The sequence below is a fragment of the Vespa crabro genome, chromosome 3, assembly GCF_910589235.1.
Source record: "Vespa crabro chromosome 3, iyVesCrab1.2, whole genome shotgun sequence".
Classification (NCBI taxonomy): domain Eukaryota; kingdom Metazoa; phylum Arthropoda; class Insecta; order Hymenoptera; family Vespidae; genus Vespa; species Vespa crabro.
In genome coordinates this window covers 7,447,662-7,470,161 of record NC_060957.1, presented here as the reverse complement: position 1 = coordinate 7,470,161, position 22,500 = coordinate 7,447,662, and the positions used below count along the sequence as shown (strand labels likewise).

The following is a 22,500-nucleotide window of genomic DNA, read 5'->3' as shown; positions in this document are numbered from 1 at the left end:
AATATTATATAGATAGACGAGTAATGGTTGGACCAATCAAGAGCATATTAAACGCGATAGGCTTATGTGAAGTCAATTTCACGTTCGAACCTATCATCTCGTGGTCTGCCGTATCCAGCCGCATATCTACGTACACATGGAAGCGGTCAAACTCATGGCTATGCACATCTTTCGCCGTGGGACTCGTAATTGCAACGGAACCAAGGGCTTCCTGCATTAGCGGATTTGGTCGACGATAATTTCGTGAAATCCTGATCCTCAACGGTACTATAACGTGCTCGTTTGTTGAATATATCGTACTTTATCGTTGTGCTTCCGTTTCTTTGATGTCTTCCTTCCGTAGTCCTTCCGAGATTATTCACGGAATACGATGCCATGTATACGTAGAGATTACAAGAAAATGTATAGGATGCTGCAACGATGTTCTTCCTCCCAGATTCTGACTCTACGATCGCGATATCCTTTGCTTGTGATGTTGAAATTGTAGATAATATGCTATCATCTTTGAAACTAATATATAAGTATATAAACATGGACGAATGAAATAGAATATGCAGATTAATTAATAAATCTAAGTGTGAGAGAAAAAGAGAGAGAGAGAGAGAGAAAGAAATTAAATGTTATAAATTATTACGAGTAGAGAAATAAGATGTTGGCGGTGTACTGACATTTACAAGTGTACTGATGCATGTAACTTCGTTCTTGAAAGTACATGAAAACATTGTAAACAAAAAGAAACGATAAAAAAAAGAAACTATTCATATGGTGATATTATTATTAATACTTTTTTTGACAATACTATTAACAATCTCATTAAGAAACCAAAACATTTCGATTATTATTTATTTCCTTTTTCCAATCATATGGTCAATATTAAATGAGTTTTGGCCCAGTAACTAATCGATTTTTAATCGAATTTAATCGATGATTTCGTTAAAACGATAATTTTATACTAAACCATCGATAGAGTTAATTTCTCGTGTATGGAGGAATCCCTACACATCGTAGTTTACACCCTTCGTTATCGATACGATATTATCGAAGTACTACGGCGAGTTTGATACTGTACTTTGGTCGCAACCTAAGGGACTTGCCGTTAGAGGCTCGGTATAGCGTATTAATTTAATGGCACGAAGTGGGTCAATGCCGGGAAGAGAAAGACCGAGAGATATAGAGAGAGAAAGAGAGAAAGAGAGAAAGAGTGAGAGAGAGAAAGAGTGAGAGAGAGAGAAAGAGAAAGAGAGAGAATGAGAGAGGGTAGATGACTACGGTATATCGCTTTTACGAAGGCTACGACACGAACTCGTTCTCTTCCCCCAGAGCGAAGCTTCCCAGGTAGAAACACACAACTGCGGACTGAGCCCCGTGTGTCTCTACCGAGATTTGCATCCGAAAAGGGGGAGCACCGTGCGAGCTTAACTCTAACTGGAGTTTCCGGACGCGTCGGCGAATAGCACGGAAATTTATTGCAGCTCGGTTATACAGTTTCCTTTGAGCTGACGTCGGAAAATCGAGAAGTGCACATCGCTCGATCTATACGCGTTACGTTTTCCTTTTCTCTTGATCGGATGCATATATGTATTCAATGTATATATGTACGTAGGTATATATACATACTCATATATGAATAATAATGACGAGGCAAAGAGTACTCGGTAGCATCCTTTTTCTTTCTTTCTTTTTTTTTGTTCCCTCCACCGAGATCTAGATTAATCGATTTCAAGGAAAAAACATCGTGTCGCTTTTAAATATTCATTTCGTTTAGCAAAAAAAAAAAAAAAAGTAAAAGAGAGAAAGCCTCCCTTGTTGGTCTCGTTAAGCAGCAACTCCTCGGGCACGGTTCGTCGAATCGGTCGCACGTGCAAAATTCGCATCTTTTCCCGTCACGGGGCCGTACGAGGGTGTTGCTTTAAATATAGAGCCCGTTGCGATTCTCTTTCTCTTTTCTCGACGTCTTTGGGTCGAGTAAGAGACAAGCGCGCAAGGAAAGGATGCGCATACGCTCTCAAACGTATTTTATATGAGTGTGCGTTAGTACCTACCACTCGCGAAGTTGGCCAGAGCCGGTTATAGCGTTATGTCACGTTAATAACGTCCAGCCCGCGGCTGCCTTTCTTGATCTTTCGGCTATCCGAGGCATTCGCATTTGGGTGAGGGTGCCTGTAGACGACTTTGAAGCTTTAATTAATGACGGCCACGAGGAACGACCCTCACCGACAAAGAGGAACCGTGGAAATTGCGTCTCTGCCCTCCTCATTTACGCGACGCCATCGTTAAGTTTATGTTCAGAACGTATACCGGTGATAAATAATTGTCTCGAGCACGATCGTCAGCACTAATGTCATGGAAATACATTAGTAATCGCGCCTGATTTTCAAAAACGCGACATGATTTTATAGTAAATAGAAAAAAGAAAAAAAAAGAAAAAGAAAATTTATTATACAAGTCGACCGGTCAAATTTGAATTCTTAGGACACCCGTTGTATTTGGCCCGTAGTACGATTCATGGTACGATAATCGACGGTGATCGACCTCTCGCAGCCTCGAGTGCCGCCCTCTCAGGAGTTCAACGAGCCGGTTGTTCGAAGAGCAACGAGGAGGAGCCACGTGCGATTCGCGAAAGACGACCAGGCGAGTTTGTATTTATAAATGGCGCACTCGAGAACTTCCCAGCCGATGGTGGAAGACGTAGGTCTGGAGGAGGATCGAAAGAAGAAGAACAAGAAGGAGATAGAAGATGAGGAGAAACAGGAGAGGATCGAGAGAGCAAGAAAGGAAGAAATGGAAAAGAGAAGAGAAGAGAAGAGAAGAGAAGAGAAGAGAAATATGAAGAAGCGACGGCATTGAACACGTCAAGGGATCATCGACAAGCTCTTCGACAAGAGCCGGGAAGCTTGAAACTGTAGCCGGATATATATGCAAATTCTTCGACTCACCGCAGACTCACGAGGAACCTATCATTTGCTTGGCTTTACGATTTAACCCAAGCTTCGCGTCGAATAATTTGGTCAGAGAGCAGCATTCTGTTCCGAGATTAAAGGCTCACAAATTTCGAACGGCCAGACAGCAGCTGTCCGTAAGCGAGAACTTTACGATACATTTGCTCACTTCTTTTCGCAATTTCGAGTATTACAAATATCGTTCCATGATCTTCTTCTCCCATCCATTCTTTCTCCATTCTTAATACAAATCTACAATTCGCGAATGTATTTTTAAGCGAAGAAAAATGTCTGATTTTCTAAGAGAAAAAGAAGAAAGAAGAAGATAAAACAGATGGAAAAAGAGAAAAGAAAAATGAAAGAGAGAGAGAGAGAAAGAGAGATGAGAAAGGGATAAAGAAAAATAAATGATATACACTCGTTATAGAGAATTTTAGTTCGAATGACATTATGCAAATGGTCCGATTGCAGAATACGATTTTATTCGAGGATCGATCGATTCGAGAGCTTCCTTTCAGAACGTGTCGAGTGCAGGATCACAATGAGGTAGTAGTATAGGATAGGATAGGATAGGATAGGATAGGATAGTAGAGTATAGGATACGGTAGGATAAGATAGGATAGGGAAGCACGTAAGAGTTCGCACGCGCACATCCTGGCTAAAACGAAATCGATGGGATTTGGTAATTCTCGCTTGTGTACCGTGTAAACAGACGTTTCTGCTTCACCCTCGGTGAATTCGTGCTCGATGCCGTGCGTCGGAATATGAACCTAAGTCGCTCGTGGATATTGGCATTATACGTGGCTTGATAGTGTTTAGTTACGAGATGAACGATTAATCCTGCTTGAGCCACGATGAAATAAGAACTCTTTCTCTCTCTCTCTTTCTCTCTCTCTCTCTCTTTTTAAGAGCTACCTGAACGGAAGTAGTCGTTCTCGAGGCAAGTAGATACATGTGTACTAAATACTTCTTCCTTTTGTCTCCTCTTGCTGATGGACGCGTACCAAGTGATAGTATCGAAATTAAAAGCGCAAACGGTTTGTGCTACGAAGAAACGTACTTGTAGTAGTGGTTTCGCGTTAAGAACGTAATCACCGGCTTCTTTATCCCCACAGTACCTAGCTCTACCGTAATAACGACGACTTCAAAAGCACCAACGATGCTACGAGAGTTTCACTCAACTTCTTTTCAAGAGCCGGGAAAATAGAGGAAAGGGAGATAGACAAAGAGATAGAAAGAAATAAAGAAAGAGAGAAACTAGCTCCTTTTTATATTCCACCCCGAAAGAGTTACGATAGACTACTATATCTTCTCGATAGAGTCGTGCTCGTTGACTTTTCCATTTCCAGAAGCTACTGACGGCGGTATTAGGTCGCGCTTTATCCGCTTGCCGGCGAATGCACCGAGTCTTAATCGAGCATAAAGTTTAAACCGAGCATAAACTTGCCCTCGCGGCAAAAGCCGATATATATGTATACCGGCGGATGGGGAAGAAGATGAGAGAAAGAGAAAGAGAAAGAGAAAGAGAAAGAGAAAGAGAAAGAGAAAGAGAGAGAGAGAGAGAGAGAGAGAGAAAGAGAGAGAAAGTTCACGATTTTTCGCCGCTATTTCGGTCGTAACGTGTGTACCACACGGGGAACTCGATGAATTATTATTATTCGAGTACGCTTGGAAGGAGAACAAATTGAATCACGCTGTCCAGGTGGTTTGAATCTCTCTCTCTCTCTCTCTCTCTCACTCTTTCTCTCCTTTCTTTTTATCCATGAAACAAGTCGAGATTTCTTTCGTCCCGCTGCGAGCATTACCTTAAATCGTTGCCAAAGATCGAGTATGATAATCGTATCTCTAATTATACGCCACTCGACGGTGATATTAAGGGGAGAAACTGCATTGAATCTATCACGGTATTACTTATCGAACCTTATTATATCCCGTCGTGAATCTAATCAAATTATTGTCTCGGTCCATTTGGCTCGACAAAAAATTATCTCGAGAAACTCGTTATTTTACTATCTACAAGATATATCAACGTCCTATATTTTCTTTTCTTTTCCTTTTTATCTTTTTCTTTTTTCTTATTTTTTCTTTTTTTTTATCTTTTTCTTGTTTTTTCTCTTTTCTTTTCGAACGGAAACGAAGACGAGAGCAAAAGGGTTTTTTGTAAATTTTTTAAGAGTTCCTTTCGTTCGTCGTAGTCGGACACAACGCACGAGGCGATAATTTATTCGAAATAAGTCGGTCACGGTGGCGCGAAAAGAAACATATTAGTCTCGGCGCGTAGATGTGTGTATTTTCGTACGTGCCTGCCGGTTGTTCAAGCTGTAACAAGTCGACCGGATGACAGGCCTGTCGGACGGGTGCAACATTTCAAAGTCAGCTGTCGTAGCACGAAAGGACGAGGAATAGAAGGTCCGAGAGCCACCGTCTTCCACGGTGAGTGATCGCTCACCTTTCGAAAGATCCTAACCGGGCATATCTTCCTATAGTCCCTCGTACAATCTCTCTTTTGTACCTTCTTAGGATTTAATTAAATTCTCGTCTTACTCTTTTTTTTTCTCCTTGATTCGTCGCACTGCCTGAAGATAAATCGACGTAATAAACGATACGAGAAAGAAAGAGAAAAGGAGAAAGAGAGAATTTTATATATATATATATATATATATATATATATATATGTATGTATATATATATATATTATATAAGAGAGAAAAGAAAAAATCGACGATACTTCCGTAATCTCTTTTCGAAGATTAAAAAAAGAACGTCCAATTACGACGACGATTCATCTCGAATCGGGGTGCTCTCCTTAGGCTTAAAACACGCTAAAAGCGTTTATCCTTTAAAGACCACTTTTTAACCGGTATTATCTCTTTAAACGTCGAGAAAATCTCGTCGGAAGAAAAAGGGAGAGAGAGAGAGAGAGAGAGAGAGAGAGAGAGAGAGAGAGAGAGAGAGAGAGAGAAAGAGTGTAAGATGCTGGGACACCTATCCGTGTAACAACTTGTGTTGCATCCTCCCGTCCGCTATAATAAATCTGTCTTCCATCGACTACTTGGACGTTAAACGAGCGATTGTATCTCACTGAGATGAGCGTAAAAACGCGAAATATGTTCCTTTTCTTCTTTTTCTCCCTTTTAACTTAAAGTAAACTTCTCTCAGAGGAGTCATCATCCTTCGGGCGAGAGAAAGAGAGAGAGAGAGAGAGAGAGAGAGAGAGAGAGAGAGAGAGAGAGAGAGAGAGAGAGAAAGAGAGAGAAAGAGAAAGAGAGAAAGAGAGAAAGAGATCTTGTTTCTCGGTAGATTGAAAACCGCGATATTAATCGTCCGTACGTGGCTAACGAGCACAACGGCGAATTCTTGTTGACGGGGATCGTCTTTCAAGATGGGGGAGGGCACCGGATAAAACTAAGCGGGAGCTACTTAATTCGACATACGTGTATGCCTGGAGTAGTGCGCGGTGTAAACGAGACTACCCATAATAGCTCGAGACAGGTACGCTTCTCTCACGGCTGGGTAATTCGTTCTCGTCAAAGGTCAAAGGAGCACTCGTATGTACTATATGCCGTCGACTGCCATCCTCCTCCTCCTCCTCCTCCTTTTCCTCCTCCTCCTTCCTTTCTCTCTTTCTCTCTTCTTCTTCTCTCTACCCTTACTCTCTACCTTCTCCCCTTTTCCTGCATCAAATCTACCTAACCTTCCTCCCTCTACCCCTCAACACGACGACCATGATCTCCCTTGCGGTAAGATATTCCATGCATAAGCCAAAAGCGTGCGTTATTATGTATCAGTGGTTCTCCATTTCTCTTGAAATTTTCTTCCTTATTAAAGTACGGACAGATTCATCGAGGTCAGTACTTCTTTAGGTGTTAGTGGAACACGCTAAAACGATCCTTTTTCCAGATCGAAGGTCTTACGAACGAAACAAATAATAAACTTTCCTTACGATTTTTTTTTTTTTTTGATAATTAATTATCATTAGCTTTATCTTATATCGATGGTATCGGTTTAGAAAATTACCTTTTATCTTTAACCAGTCGATCTCACTTAGTGTGAATTTCGAAGAGAAGTTAAGAGATACACGAAGATCATGATGAATGGTTATCAATGTGTGTGTGTGTGTGTGTGTATGTATGCGCATTGGTGATCAACTATCTCTTACTCGAAGAGGAATTAATTTCTAAGGTTATCACGAGCAAAGCAGCACCGAGAAGATACGATGGCGAGATCAGAAGTTTCTTATTTCGAAAGAGTTTCTCTACCGAATCTGGCTCGAGAGTTACGGGTGCACTACCCGCTTTGATCCTTGCTCTCGGTCCAGAGACGTAATCCATCTGCTGTAAAAGATACGGAAGACGAAGCAAGTCGAGCGAAGGAAGCCAGAAGTCGATGGGGGTTCCGTACCAAGCGTTTTCCTTGCACTCACTTGGTATTAACCCCTCGGGTTATCGAGCTTGAACAACGTTCCGATGCGATTCTACTAACGTCGAAGTGCCTCCTCTCTTCTATTTCTTTCCTTCTCTCCTTTCTGTCCGATAAACGTCTACTGCTATTTCGTTTTCAGAAGGCCAACTATTTTTAAAGAAGATCTAATTTCGTCCAGACTCTGAGCCTCCAACTATTTTTAACAACGAAAGAGAAAGAGAGAGAAAGAGAATGAGATCGATCTGATATCTTTTTAATGAATCTAATACAAACAAGTTTGTATTGATAATGAATTTTTGTTACGTATCTAACTATTTTATTCTCACGTTTTGATCTTAATTTTCTTACATAAAATATGTCTTATTCAATTCTATTCCATTTCTACGAAACAAAGCTTTCTATAGCAAAGTTTACAAAATTCTCCGTAACAGTAAGTTCTCAACTACATATTCGATTTTTAATAAGGCTTTTTAATAAAAGCTACTACGGGATTTGAATACACATGAAGTGTAAAACTGAGTCGAATAATCGGCATCAAAGAGAGTTCGCTCGACACACAACGTTTTGCGATAAATCGAGGATGCGAAAAGGTGAACTCGATCGGAGAGGTCAAAGGTTTTATTAAAAATGTTTCGTTGTCTTTGTTCGACAGACGTTTTATATGTTTTCGTGAAAAGCTAGACGACAAATACGTTCAATCTATATTAAGCAACTGGATTCGTCTTTTTCCAAAATATACATTCATCTTATAAAAATATATAATTACTGTCGGAGATATCGTCGATTTTTTATTTTTTCCTTTTTACTTTTTAATCCCACATTAAACGAAAAATCGATTGATATATATCAGGAATCTCGTATATCCAAGAAAAAGAGTAGTAAAACAGGGTCGAACCACAAGACCCAGAGATTTTACGAGGAAATCGAGAACTTTTATAAGTTTGGACCGACGATATCCGTCGATCTTGAGAATCCTTTAAAGTCGATCGAAGTTTTGGTGGTCGAATTGAGCAGACGTTAGAAACACGACATCGATTCTCACAAGCCGATAGTTAGATCTGATAGGATCGACGGAATGGTTAGAACCGTTCGCCCGTGTGAAACCAATGAGGAAAGACGATAACAATGCGTAGATTACAGATCCAAGGTAGTACTCTCGTTACCTTTCTCTATCTGTCTTTATCTTATTTCCACTTTCATTTCGACGATTTGTCACTCATCGTACGTCAGCAAATGTATGATGGGTCTTTCAAAAGAGTAAAAAAAAAAGAAAAAATAAACCCCGATGAGTTTTATACGAAATTTCGATGATTTATCATTTTCCATTAAATTTTACAACAATTTCTCTTCTTTTACGTCTCTATTTTTTCTTTTTTCTTTTTCTTTTAACGACGAAAAATATAACACTATCATTAGAATTTTTATGATGGAAACGTGATGATGGATGAAATAAAGAGGATTAAGTTCGACGTAGATCTCGATTATTCGCCAAGAGGTTCACGCGACTTATTCGTTCGCGGGAAGTAGTCGCTCTAGTCCGGATTTCCAGAGGCACAACCGCATAAGCCGCATCGACGTTCGTGGCAGACGTATCGCAAATTACTCATCTCACGGTTGCTGAAACTTGAGAAGTTTATCCTTGCCGGTGGTACGTTGAGAATGGCGACGATAATGAATCAGTCAAACGCACTATATGCGGTCATAATACGTTTCCCAACGCCTTCCGCATTTTATTGCAGCATTGCGTGCGTGCGAGAGAAAGAGAGAGAGAAAGAGAGAGAGAGAGAGAGAGAGAGAGAGAGAGAGAGAGAGAGAGAAAAGATCTCACTGTCTTTCTCTCTTCTTTTCTTTCTCTCTCAGAATAAGTCTGAAATACAATACGAAAGATATGAGCACCACTGCGTAAGTAATGAGTGTGGATAAAAGAGATTAGACGGTTGAGCGGCTCGCGGCTCTTCGAACGCATAACTAAGGTTTATTAACGACCCTTCTTCTTTTCCCCTTTCCACCCGTTCTCCTTCCGTTTCTCTTTTTCTTCTTTCTCTCTTTTCCTTCTTCTTTCTTCCACCACTAACTTCCACCCACCATCGACGCCGGATATTCATCCACGCTGGTGGTTCGTCCTCGAGCCGACAACGTGCAATTTTTCTTTTTTCCTTCTCCAATCCCAATCCTTTTTATTTTATTCTTTTTTGTTCATTTTCTTTCTCTTTTCTTCTTCTCTTTTGCTTCTTGACACCTCTCCTTCTTTCTTAGAGGATCTCCGACAAGATTGTTATATACCCGACGTTCTCTGTTTGTGTCTATTTTCTCAATGTCTCTCTCCCTCTCTTTCTCTCTCTCTTTCTTTATCCTAGATACTCTATATTAAAGTCGACTCGGACTCGCGGATCTGGCAATTTCGATGCAGATTTCAGGATATTCCTTTGACAACAGTCGAGAAAATCAGATAGGATTTGGGATGACGCATTCGAGAATAAATCGTGATGTTTCTAGCGAGAAAAAGTACTTTGTCATTTTACGCCTTAGTTTTTACATTTTTTTCTCGTATTTTTCTTGAAAGGTACGATAAAGAAACTTTCGATAGATCTGTGATATCTCTAAGATGTTCTTGTTTTCTCCTTTCAAGATTCTTTAAGAAGAATCGTCTTATAATGTAAAGCGAAATAAATAAGTATTACTTTCTTTCGTAAACGCTTTTATGAAACTTCAAAAACGATGATTTGCTTTTCAAATGGTTTTATCATGTTTATCATTTTACATGTACCAACATTTTAAAGTTTTTATTTATGCTTTCTCGTCTAATAGAAAATTATCCATCAAGAGATAATACAACTTTGATAAAATTTGTAAATGTTTAAAAGATTAAAAAAAAAAAAATAAATAAATAAATCAATCGCTTATTGTCGAAAGAGAGAACGCAAAGCTTCGAGCAGTTCCTTTGACGAAGCAGACTATGTTATCATTTTGTCAATCTTTCAACGATAGCCACCAGACGAAAATAGATATTCAATATTTTTATTTTAGCACGCGACCCAGACGAAATATTTCCCACTGTCTTTTTCTCCGTCTGCCTTCATTTCTATTCTCTCCTTGAAACGATAGATCGTCTCTCTTTATCTCCCTCGCAAACTATTCAAACGATTCGACGAGGTTGAGAGCTAATTCAAGCATATACCTCTAATAACATACGTATTTTCGAAAATACCCGGAGAGCATTTGCCTTCATGACGTTTTGCCTGTGCGTATCGCGGTTAGCCTACTCGTGACTGCTCGTTTGACGTGCAGAAACGTAGATCATATACAGACAGAGATATATATATATATATATATATACATACACAAACACACACACACAAAGAGAGAGAGAGAGAGAGAGAGAGAGAGCAATGAGCAAGCAATCTCTGTAGAGTAGCCGTTTGCTACGGTATGGAATTCGATCTTGGTCAAAGATATGCTTACGATCGCGAACGGAGCCACTGAAAAGGAGCCACTAGGCAAACGCAAATCGCGAAACTCACCGAGCATGACAGACTCACGAACCTGGCTTTCGGGTTCAATAGGATACGGAAATATCACGAAGCTCAATGGTAAGGAGAGAAATTTCACATGGTGATTGAGATAAGAGACCTAAAGAGACTTTCTTCTTACATTTATCCAGTCGACGTATCGTTGATTAAAAACTTATTGGAGATCAATAATGAAAAAAGAAAGAGAGAGAGAGAGAGAGAGAGAGAGAGAGAGAGAGAGAGAGAATAAAGTGACACAACCGATGACATTGTAATCGTAAGAGACTGAGAAGAAGAGATTGAAATCTGACGGGTCATGATTGAAACGAAGAAAATATATCGTTACCTTGGCTGAATTAGATAAGAGCAGAAACTATTCAAAGAAGATAAAATGTTATTGTGAGGAAGGTAGATCGATGAAAAAGAACGGAAAAAGAAAGAATGAATTGGGAGGACATAAAAGGATGGAATACCAGAAAGATAGAAAGGGATATAGAGGTAGAAAGAGAGAGATAGAGAGAGAGAGAAAGAAAGAGACCGAAGGAGCCTCTAATATCCGCGAGTTCGCACTGGCACAGTGCACCTGCCGGCCAAAGGGAATCGTAAGCGAGCTCGCGCAAGCCGAAGGCTAGCCCGTCTAACCGGTACTGCTTTGTAAAATTCTCAACTATGCACTTAGTACGGACGCGGAGGCAGTATGTATGTATATCCACAGGTTGCTTCAAAATAAATCGCCTGTGAATCATCTCACCACACGATTACCACTAGCAATGGTTCATCCGAACTGTTTCGATAAACACGAGCCCGTTCCATAATTCAATAATTATATCTCTCTGTACGTTCTCGTGTAGATGGATAATTTGCATCAGCTTTCGTACCGTAGGAGACAAGATTTGCATCAGGGCTATATATTTTCTGCATTTTATTTCTTTTTCTATTAAAGAAGAAAAAACGGAAAGGAAAGTCGACAGGAAGATCGATCATTCGTCAGAGATCTTATATTGTACGAAAGATTTAACTTGAAATTATGAAATATATGTAGATAGATACACATATATTATATATATATATATATATATATATATATATATATACAATCTATATATATATATATATATATATATATATATATATACAATCTATATATATATATATATATATATATATATATATATATGTATGTATGTAGATACTGATCGATAATCTTTCCGTGTTAGAGAAATCTGCGATCTATTGTGAACACGTACAGCCGATGAATTATCGCGGGACACCTGAAAGAAACGCTACGGTAGAGAGAAATTTATTACTTTATAATAACGAGACAAAATGAGAGAGAGGGAGATATAAATATAGATAGATAGATAGATAGATAGAGAGAGAGAGAGAGAGAGAGAGAGAGAGAGAGAGAGAGAGAGAGAGAAGGAAGAGGGAGAAGCAAATACTTTCTAGGAACGTTAATTCAATCGTTTTCTCCTTTGTACTATTCCCTTGTCTCACGGATAGAATTCATTTCTAGAGGGGTCTGGTGAAGAGAAATGATCACGAATAATCGCGGAAATAGGAATTTCGTGCGATCGAAAGAAAGGAAAGCAGAAAGGAAGAAACGATGTGGAGAGGTTGGGAAAGGAAGGAAAAGCATATGGCAGGTGCTTTATTTTCTCTGAACAACGACTAGCGTAAAATGTTGCATTCAAAAAAGAGAGGTATAGACGAAACGAAATGCAGCAACACGAAAGCTCGGGTCCCAAATGGCTTTCGAACCCTCCCTATGCGTCCTTTTCCTCGTTTACCCTTCTGGTAGCACAGTCGAAAAGGAGAATGGAGGATTTGCGTTTGTAATTAAATATTTGTTAGTGGTTAATTGAGTTGCACTATAATTTTATTCCAATTTCTCTGACTGAATGAAATGCCATGTTCGCGTTTCTCGTTCGTGACACGGAGCTCTCTCTTTTTCTTTATCTTCCTCTTTCTCTCTTCTCTTTCTCTTTCTCTTCTCTCTCTCTTTCTCTCTCTCTTCTTCCAATTTAAGTCCCACTAATCATCGAACAAGAGAAAGACAGAAATACAAAGTATACGCGTCACGTTTCTCTTTTTCGAGAAGCCTCTCGAGCCTTCAGAAATTTCGATTCTAAAACTTTAATTACAATGTCGTTAAAGTTCCGCTTTTCTCCCCCCTTTCCATCACTTTCACCCTTTGCAACCCTCGCAATGGACCGGCGTTAATTGAATTCGCGAACGATTATAAATTTCGTACGTTCGTGAATACCTTCTCGGCAATTGAAACGGTTTTGTCTAAGAAAAAGAAAAAAATAAAAAATAAAAAAAAAGAAGAGAAACGTTTCGATGAAATTTCTTACAACAAGAAAATAATGCACGTAAAAATTGCAAAATCACTGATATTCCCATAAATATCAATACGTCGTTTCGTGACGTTAAAATCAGCTCTCGTTTAAGTACATGATGTACTGGTTCTCTCTCTGTCTCTCTCTCTCTCTCTTTCTTTCTTTTTTTTCTTATAATAATTTATTTTCGTAAAAGTCTTTTTTGTACCCATCTCTCCTTCTCTCTGATATCCTCTTCATTTTCATCGATACCTTCGTACGTATTACCTCGCGCGACACGAAATCTTGAACGTAATCTTGGCGTACGCTCGTACGCTGTAAAACATGATGCACGCTTTATTGCGATCTCTCAATAAGGCTCGAGCGTTATTATCTCGATGCGCCGTACGGTCGGTGTGCACCGCGTGCACGTGGAACGCATAGAGGAGCGTGCAGATCCCTGCATTTGTATGCTCCTCCGTTGCTTTGTGTGGGAACGAAAGAGATAGAGATAGAAGGAGATAAATAGAAAGAGAGGGAGGGAGAAAGAGGGAGAGAAAGAGAAAGAGAGAGAGAGAGAGAGAGAGAGAGACAGAGAAAGAGAGAGAGAGAGAGAGAGAAAGAGAGAGAGAAGTTTCCGCGGCCAAGCAAGATGCGACTGTTCGACTTAATGCGAGGTAAACACGACCATGAGCCTGAACTCTCTCTCTCTCTCTCTCTCTCTCTCTCTCTTTCTTTTTCTTTCCCCTTCTCTCTTTCTCTTTCTCTTTCTCTTTATCCGATATATATACACAGAAAAACAGGAACGTGCGCTACCGTGTAACACGGTGCAGCTTGCGAGATCGAGAATGCACGGATCGCAGGATTCGCACAAACGTGTTTGCTATTAGAAACAGCAAGGGATACCAACGGTAAGATGCTCTCGATATATACATATACCCAGGCTTTTCTGAAGGAATAAAGACCGGTCAGGAACGAGTTAAATACCGTTCCGTGATATTCGCTCCCTCTCCCTTTATCTCTCTCCCTCTCTCTCTCTCTCTCTCTCTCTCTCTCTCTCTTCGTTTCAATGTTCGAAGGGAACGTTATGTCGGAGATGCGGTTAAAATGGAAATGTATAAATATAAGTAAGGACTGGCTCGAATCAAAATGTTCACGTTTCCTATGCAAACTCAATACGACACGTAGTAGATACTTATTTTCCGGTATAATAATGCTTGATAGAATTCGATAAATTTGACGAGCGGTCTATTCAATCTTGTTAAACTGCTCAGCGTTCATCCTCGTTTATTACTTACTTTTATATGCCTTTCAAAAATATTACATCTCGTTAAATTATTCGGTAGAAATAAAATCGGCATCGTAAAAATCAATTACCTACTCTTAAAGTTATGAATTTTATTGTCCATTTCTGACTGTTTCGAGTGGAAGATACATTAAATATTTAAGGTATGTTAAAGGATCGACAAAAGAAAAAGGAAAAGAAAAAAAAAAGAAAAAAAAAGAACAAAGGAAAAAAAAGAAAGAAGAAAATTCAAACGTACGTGCATGCAACGAAGAAACCTCAGAAATAGCTATGACAAATCGAGCCGTTTGTCTCGTACCATGCTTCGGGGTGGTTTGAAACGCGTGGATTCCTCTTGGCTTTCTTTTTTTTTTTGTTTATTTTTTTATTTGCCTTCTTCTCTTCTTTGTAATTTCTGAAAAGAAGTAACGACCACCGCGAATGCGTCTCATCTTTATAATCCCGTCAAAGTATAATTGTTTGTCTCCTCTCGTCGACTACTTCGACTCAAAGAATGACGTAACTCGATGAAACAGAAAGTAGGAGACACGATTACTTAATGGTATGTACAATGCGAGCTGTTACGCGCGATCTACTTCAGACGGTTCGCCTTCGTCGCACTGCACGTGCTCGTGGTGCATGCAGCTGCAACGAGCTAAATTCGAAACGGCTCAATCGTTTCTCGTATGCTACGTGGAACAAGATGATAATTCATCGTTGTTACACGCCGGCTTTGTACAATAATAATAATAGTGATAATGGTAATAATAGTTATAACGAAGGCTCGCTCGTTCCAACGTTTAATCAGAGAAACGATTTATAAAATTGATGAGCAATGAACTTTATATAGGTAAGTATGTTTGATCTTAGCTATTATTATTTTTTTTTCCATTGCCATCATACTTTTACTATCATAGATTCTATGATAGTACAAATTTATTCTTTCTTTATCGCAACAATTACTCAATTCGTTATATTTGAATACTTTAGTCCTTCGTTTCTTTTCTTTCTAGGAAATGCACATTTATTGGGACCTAATCCTACGCTCCTGCTTGTATGAATTATTCGTCCGCAACGTAAAACCAGATTCCAAGCAGAGTAATGAATAAGAGCGAACGCGTTTCGCGTGTAATTCTTACGATATACGATGTGAACGATAAATCTAATCTTTTTTCTCTTTCTCTTTCTCTTTCTCTCTTTCCCTTTCTTTCTCCCTCCCCCATGCTTTCTGTCTCCCTCTCTCTCTCTCTCTCTCTCTCTCTCTCTCACTTTTCCTTTTTCTTTTTCTTTTACGGTCGAGCAAGAGTGTTATCGTGAAATATGAACGAGCGATAAGTCAGTTTAATTCGGATTAAATCCGACGTCGATGGAGCGGCGATTTCATCGTCACGAAAAGTTCGAGTTTTTCTTTCGGTCGCCCAATTATGAGAGGGCGATGTTTGCCGGCAGTGAAGCAGTCGGAGGTGCTCCTTCTGCTACGAGAGCTACGATATATGTAAAGCGCTCGAAAAGTACTCCTGAAGGGCCCTAGACGAGGAATGTAATTCAACTTTTATAACAGCGGCGGCTGAATGAGAGAAAGAGAGAGAGAGAGAGAGAGAAGGGGAAAAATTGTAGAAAAGGAAAAAGAAAAAGAAAAAAAACGAAGGAAGAAAGAAAGGGAGAGAGAGAAAGAGAGAGAAAGAGTAAAGAGAATAGAAATAGAGGCGATTCGCGAGCAAAGTTTTAAAACTAAAAGAACCTGGTGGTACTCGGCCGCTTGCACTTGCTCGTTTGTTGTCCGTACGAGTGGTCTAGCGGAAGAAAAGTATTCACAAAGGCGCGCATCCTCTCGAGCACTTTCCTCCGCTCGCAGTCAAGTGCGCGTTTTATGCGCTCGATGGGTGTGCCGAGTATGCAGAAGTCATGTATTTTTGGTCTCTCGCTGTGGAAACATCGACGTATAACAGCCACCGATTAGTTTCCGCACTTTATTTTCCCATTCTCTTTATGCACGAAGGACTATATATATGTATATATATATATGCTCACACACACACACACACACACACACACACACACACACACACACACACACACACACACACACACACACACACACACACACACACACACACACACATATATATATATATATGTTGGTAATCATTGAAAAATCATTATTGAACGTATTAGTTGATTCCGTTTATCATCAAGCAAAGAGTTTAAAATTATAATCTAATTATTATGTATCCTGTGTACGTTATTATTAATATTATTAATTATAATTAGCATATAATATTCACCGTACAGACGAAATTACAAATTACGAATATTCACTGGGATAAATTATCCGATTTAATTCGCTCTTTTCGATTTTCTTTCCTATTTTTCCCATATAGAATAACATTGAGGAAAGTGACTTGATTATTTTAAGCGCGTAAAATGAAAAGTTTTTTGTAAGATTTTAAAATGATTTAAAAATGAATTGAATCACAATCGAGTCAACTATTTTTACGCCAACTGTATAAGTTTCTTTCGTTTAATATAATCCTTTACGCGACTCGAGGAGAAGAATGTATCGGGGGCACGTTAAAACGTTGCACCCCGGTGCCAAGTACTTACCGACTGTTATCGTACCTGCGAGCCACGAAGGCGGAGATGAAAGGGCAGCAGTTTGCACGCAAAGAGAGTGGACGTTACTATCGATTCGCATTTTCTGAATGCGTCGTCCCATTTACTTTACTCGTACTTCGTATTCATGCTGTTCTGGTTTTAATCACACACACACACACACATACAGACACACACACACACATACACACACAGAGACATATACATACATCCTGTCTATAATTATAAATTATTAACTCTGAAAAAGAAAATATATGTCGCTGTTGATTTAAATAAAACGAATTTTTCAAAGTCTTAAATAAATCTTTTAAGAAAGTTTTTACTACTTCTTCTTCTTCTTCTTCTTCTTCTTCTCTTTCCTTTTCGAGATTTCGTGCGACTTTGATATCGCTCTTAATGTACGTTAAAGGTTGTAACACTTTCATTGTAAGCACGAAATACGAGCTGTCAAAAAGTTAACTCTCTCTTTCTTTCTCTCCATTAGTAGCGCTCCTTTTCGATTATCGCAAGAACTCGCGAGCTGCTAGTACCCGCTGTACTTTATTATGTATCATTTCTCTCACCACACGCTACTCAAAATTGTGAACGACCTCGAATCTTTCGTTTAAAATACTGAAAAATTAACGCTCGTAAAAAGGGGTTTGTACGATAACGTAATCCGACATAGTCGAACGTGCAAACGATAATAAATCGACGGTAAGTCTTCGTGGGAAGCGTTATCGGTAATCTTGAGGGAAGGTGGAAAAGGCTAAAAAGTCGAAGCGGTTTTTGCCTTTTTCTAGTGAGGGCTCGAGAAAGCAGATATTTCCATCAGAAAGGGTAATTTCTTGGTGGTTCTCGTATAGGAACGAGGAAAGAATGAAAAAGATAAAAAGATAAAGAGTGAAAGAGAGAAAGAGAGAGAGAGGGATGGGAAGACGTCGAGAGGCACGTTGAAACGTCACGGGCCAGCAGCGAGATCGTGCACACGTCGACCGTACTTACGTCGGACGTACGTAAAGGCGCACGTAAGTGCAGCAAATTGCTCGTAAAACGTGCACCGCATATTAATTTACTTTCTCTCTCTTCCTATCTCTCTCTCTTTCTTTCTCTCTCTCTCTCTCTCCCTCTCTTTCTCTCTCTCTCTCTCTCTCCCTCTCTCTCTCTCTCTCTCACTCACTCATAACTCGCAACCGTCAAGGTAAATACGGAATTACTTTGGAGAAAAGGTCAGGTCGGTACATGTGGTCCGATTAAAAAACGTCATCCGGTGTGGAACCACTACGAGCCACCACCATTAAAACCACCGGTGCAACCGCGGATCGTTGAGCGTACGTCTTTTTAAGAGCCGTGAAAGAGCCGTAAAAGCCAAGTTGTGGATCGACGATAACAGAAAGATAAGCAGATAACCGAACGAGGTGATTATTTCTAATGTAGCGTGGACGGCCGACGCTCGGCGTAACGTGATACGATCTGTTCGCCGATTAAACGAGAGGATCGTGTCGTTCGGAGTCTGGAAATTAATTATTTTCATGCTCTTCCCCTTCTTCTTTGTCTCTCTCGTTCATCTCGTGGAATTAAATCCCTGGACGAAGCGACGAAAGCGATAATGAGAACGGGGAATAAAAGTGAGACCAAAGTTTGATCGATAGCCTTGAAATCGATTACTTTGTCGGCGTTTCTTCGCAAAGAGAGCAACGGATCACATTTAGAAAGAAGAGACGGCCAAATCGAGATGCTTGAAATAATTTATGGACTCATCCAGTGTCGAGATGATCATGGACAGATAGAAAGAGAGAGAGCGAGAGAGAGAGAGAGAGAGAGAGAGAGAGAGAGAGAGAGAGAGCAGAGACAGCTAGTTTCATTGGAACGTTGGCCTTGCTCCAGACGTGCTGCGCTACGAGTTCTTGAAATGATTACGATGGGATATTCTCAGAAATTGTATCAACGTAGATATATACATATATTTAGATAGATATCTATCTACAGTGCTAACTAGATCGTAAAGTTGAAAGTCAGTTAAAGAACGAGGAATGAAGAATCGTCAAAAATTACATTTGAATACACTTTTGTTCTTATGGTTTCGCTTATACAAAAGGAAGCCAAACAGATAAATCGTGAGCATAAAAAAAGAAAAAAAAAAACGAAAGAGAATCAGCTACTGTTAAATTTCCAATCGTGTTGTTTTATCAACCCATGAAACCCAATCGAAGCCGTACAATCGTGGTAAGGAAGCCCATGATTTTCATGTAAACGTATCGAATTATTTTCACACCGCATATCTTACACAAATTCCAATAAATCCTAATCGTCAAAGATAACAATATAAATACGTTAATCGCATAGACACTTTCGTTCAACTTAATTTTGTATTACATCCATGAAAGCACTACGGAAGTTGAATTATTTCGATGTGAATTGCTAGATACTGAAATTAGAAAATACGAGTGCGTATTTTTATAGAGATCTATTAACAGAGATCTATTTTACGAGTTCTTTCAATTAACAGCTTACTGAGATTCTTCGACTACTATTATATTCTTTACTTTATCCCTTCCACTGTTATTCTTAAGATTTATACTCTTATCCTATCACGAACATACAAACGTTGAAATTTGATTAACCGTCTCCGTCAATTCTATCCTTTCTTCGGGAAAGAAAACGTTGTACCTATACAAAATGTCTTCGGAAATTGATTATTATTAAACGATAAATCAATAAACTGATTGTAAGTAAGAGACCGACCGAGTAAACGTATAATGATCGATTCGATCTACCGCTTTTAAGATCGATTTAAGAACGCTTTAAATGCTTATGGTACGATCAAGAAAGGAGATTGGTCAATTCTTGACGAGAACACGCTCTATTATCGATACTCTTCCCTCTCGATCACGAGCCAAACGTCTGGACCATTATTCTCCTCTTCGAAATCGCTACTCATCGCCGAATCAATTAGTAATTTCTCAATTACTGACGACGACCTCTTTTTTTACTACCTTGGGTGCCCTCCGTATAAAGGGTGATTCTCTCTCTCTCTCTCTCTCTCTCTCTCTCTCTCTCTCTCTCTCTTTCTCTTTTTTTCTATCGTTCTTTCGTGAGGGCGTGCGCTCGCGCGCGCCACCGGATGGATCGATGATCGAACGATGAGTCGCGCCGCACGAGGTCGAATTTACGAGCGGGACGCGTTTGATTTATGGAACGGAGCGCTAGCTTGATCTACGATCGATCTACGAGAGCGGATCGAGGGGCGTCGAGCAAACACGCGATACGCGAAGTTAATCGTTATTCTTGTCGGTCGGATCGAGCGGATAATTAATAGCCAATCAGCGAGCGTGTCGAGCTGAATGTTAAGCAGAACCGTGCAGCTTCGCGTTCGTCTACCATCTCTCCCTCTCTGTCTCTTTCTCTCTCTCTCTCTCTTTCTCTTTCTCTCTCTTTCTTTCTCTCTGTCTGTCTTTCTCTTTCTCTTTCTCTCTCTTTCACCATGCTTCCAAACACGCCTGCCTGTGGTCATACAAACCATATCCGTATCGATATCGATATCTACGTTCACACGACGAGAGAGAGAGCCGTTTTATGCAACGTCATTTTCCACAATGCAGAAAAACAAATCCGAAGAGCATCCGTCTATTTTATTAATTATGCATAATCTAGCGGGATTCTTCCAATATTTACAATCCCGCTTAGCAATCTGCGTTTGTCAAAAAACGAAAAGTAACAAGTAGTAATGGAAGGAAAACTTATTGTATTTCGATTTCCTTAATTGATTCATATTTATGCCAACTTCCATCCTTTTTACCATAGTAATTTCTTTTTTCTTTTTGGCGATTAATCTGCCATTCTCCATTCGTCCCACCGATTATCCAAGATTGAAAACGTTCGATCAGTGAAACAACAATTCTAGAATTTGCAATAATATACATACGTATATATTACCGTAGCCTCGAAGGATCGACCAAAAATTTCACGAGAGAATTTTGCTCGAAATATTCACTTCCCAAGAGATAGGAGTAGAGAGAAAGAGAGAGATGGAGATAGAGGAGCGGTGTCGGTGATCTCCCATCGAGTCGTTCGGTGCAATGATCCCGGACCGTCACCGGATTTAGTGTTTTGTCGGAGGCAGAGAGAGAGAGAGAGAGTGAGAGAGAAAGAGAGAGAGAGAGAGAGAGAGAGAAAGATGGAGAAGAACATGGATTCGTTCTTTCGCTCGATGCACCGTCGGTGAAGTACGTACTTCTCCTCGTTCTCCTCGTCCTCCTTCTCTTGCTGTAGTAACGCGGCAGTTCCGTAACAGCAAAATATGCGGTAGATGCATAGAGCAGATAGACGCCTAGGGAGCGTGAATTCTAAATGAGGATAATGTAATGTACGCCACAAATAATCTTCGTACGTATGCACGAACCCATCTGCTCTTTCTCTATATCCTTCTCTCTCTCTCTCTCTCTCTCTCTCTGTCTCTCTTCTCCCCTCTACCCCTCCATCACCTTCTCACTCTCTCACTCTCTCTCTCTCTTTCACTCGAACACGAGCTATGCCATTCGCCCATTACGTATGTATTCTTGAATAACGAGATACCGGCAGCGTGTCTGGTATATCGCTACATCGACGCACCCAGGGACCCCGTTCGAAATTATTCAGCGATCGCGATGATGCACCACTACCAACAGCACCCCTTCGCATAGTATCCTCTAACCAAACTGTCGAGAATCGGCTCTCGCTTAGAGATAGTTTAACATGAGAAAACTACGAAATGCAAAACTGTACGTATTATCTTCATCTCGCGTTAGAAAATTTTTCTTTAATCTCTTCTTTCAACTCCCTTATGATTTTTTTTAAAGTCTATACGAAAGAATTGGTTTCACATGCATTCGTTAGAACATGGATTTACCGATCTCGTAATGTCTTCGCATTGAAATTCGAAATGATCCGATAAGATCTCAGAGAAACTCGAGAGAAATTCACGTTCATATTTTTCTCTTTAAAGCTTAAATCGAGATTAGCAAGTCTAGGATTAAACAACTAACTGAGAACTAGTTATAAGTACTTTCTCAATGGCTCGAGATCTTTGTCAATCCTTATACGGATTTTCTTGTCTTTAGATAAAAAAACTATTGGGTTGGCAAGAAAGTAATTTCAGTTTGCACAAATAGATTGCGTTATGTTTTTTTTTAGCCATAATTAAATCAAATAACTGTGCGAGAGATTGCGAAAACTTTAAATGTATCATATACAACAATTGAAAATCATATAAGATGCCTTGGACTCATTAAGAAGCTCGATATTTGGGTTTCGCATGAATTGAAAGAAATTCACTTAATACAACGAATCAATATTTGCTATACGGATTTCAAACGTAATGCAATCGATTCTTTTTTGAAACGAATTATCACTGGTGATGAAAAATGGATTGTCTACAATAAAAAGATCATGAT

General features: G+C 39.7%; 1 protein-coding gene across 3 annotated transcripts in view; it reads right to left on the bottom strand.

Moving 5' to 3' along the window:
* Positions 1–22,500, bottom strand: part of LOC124422562 (protein slit) — a 308,496-nt gene that overhangs the window by 39,553 nt on the left and 246,443 nt on the right. The window contains exon 1 of one of the 3 annotated variants that reach the window (XM_046959199.1): positions 2,043–2,061. The exons of the other annotated variants lie outside the window; for them this stretch is intronic. The gene's annotated coding sequence lies outside the window, so the exon portion shown is untranslated. Of the gene's footprint in view, positions 1–2,042; positions 2,062–22,500 lie in introns of those variants that run through there. 3 annotated transcript variants of the gene reach the window in all.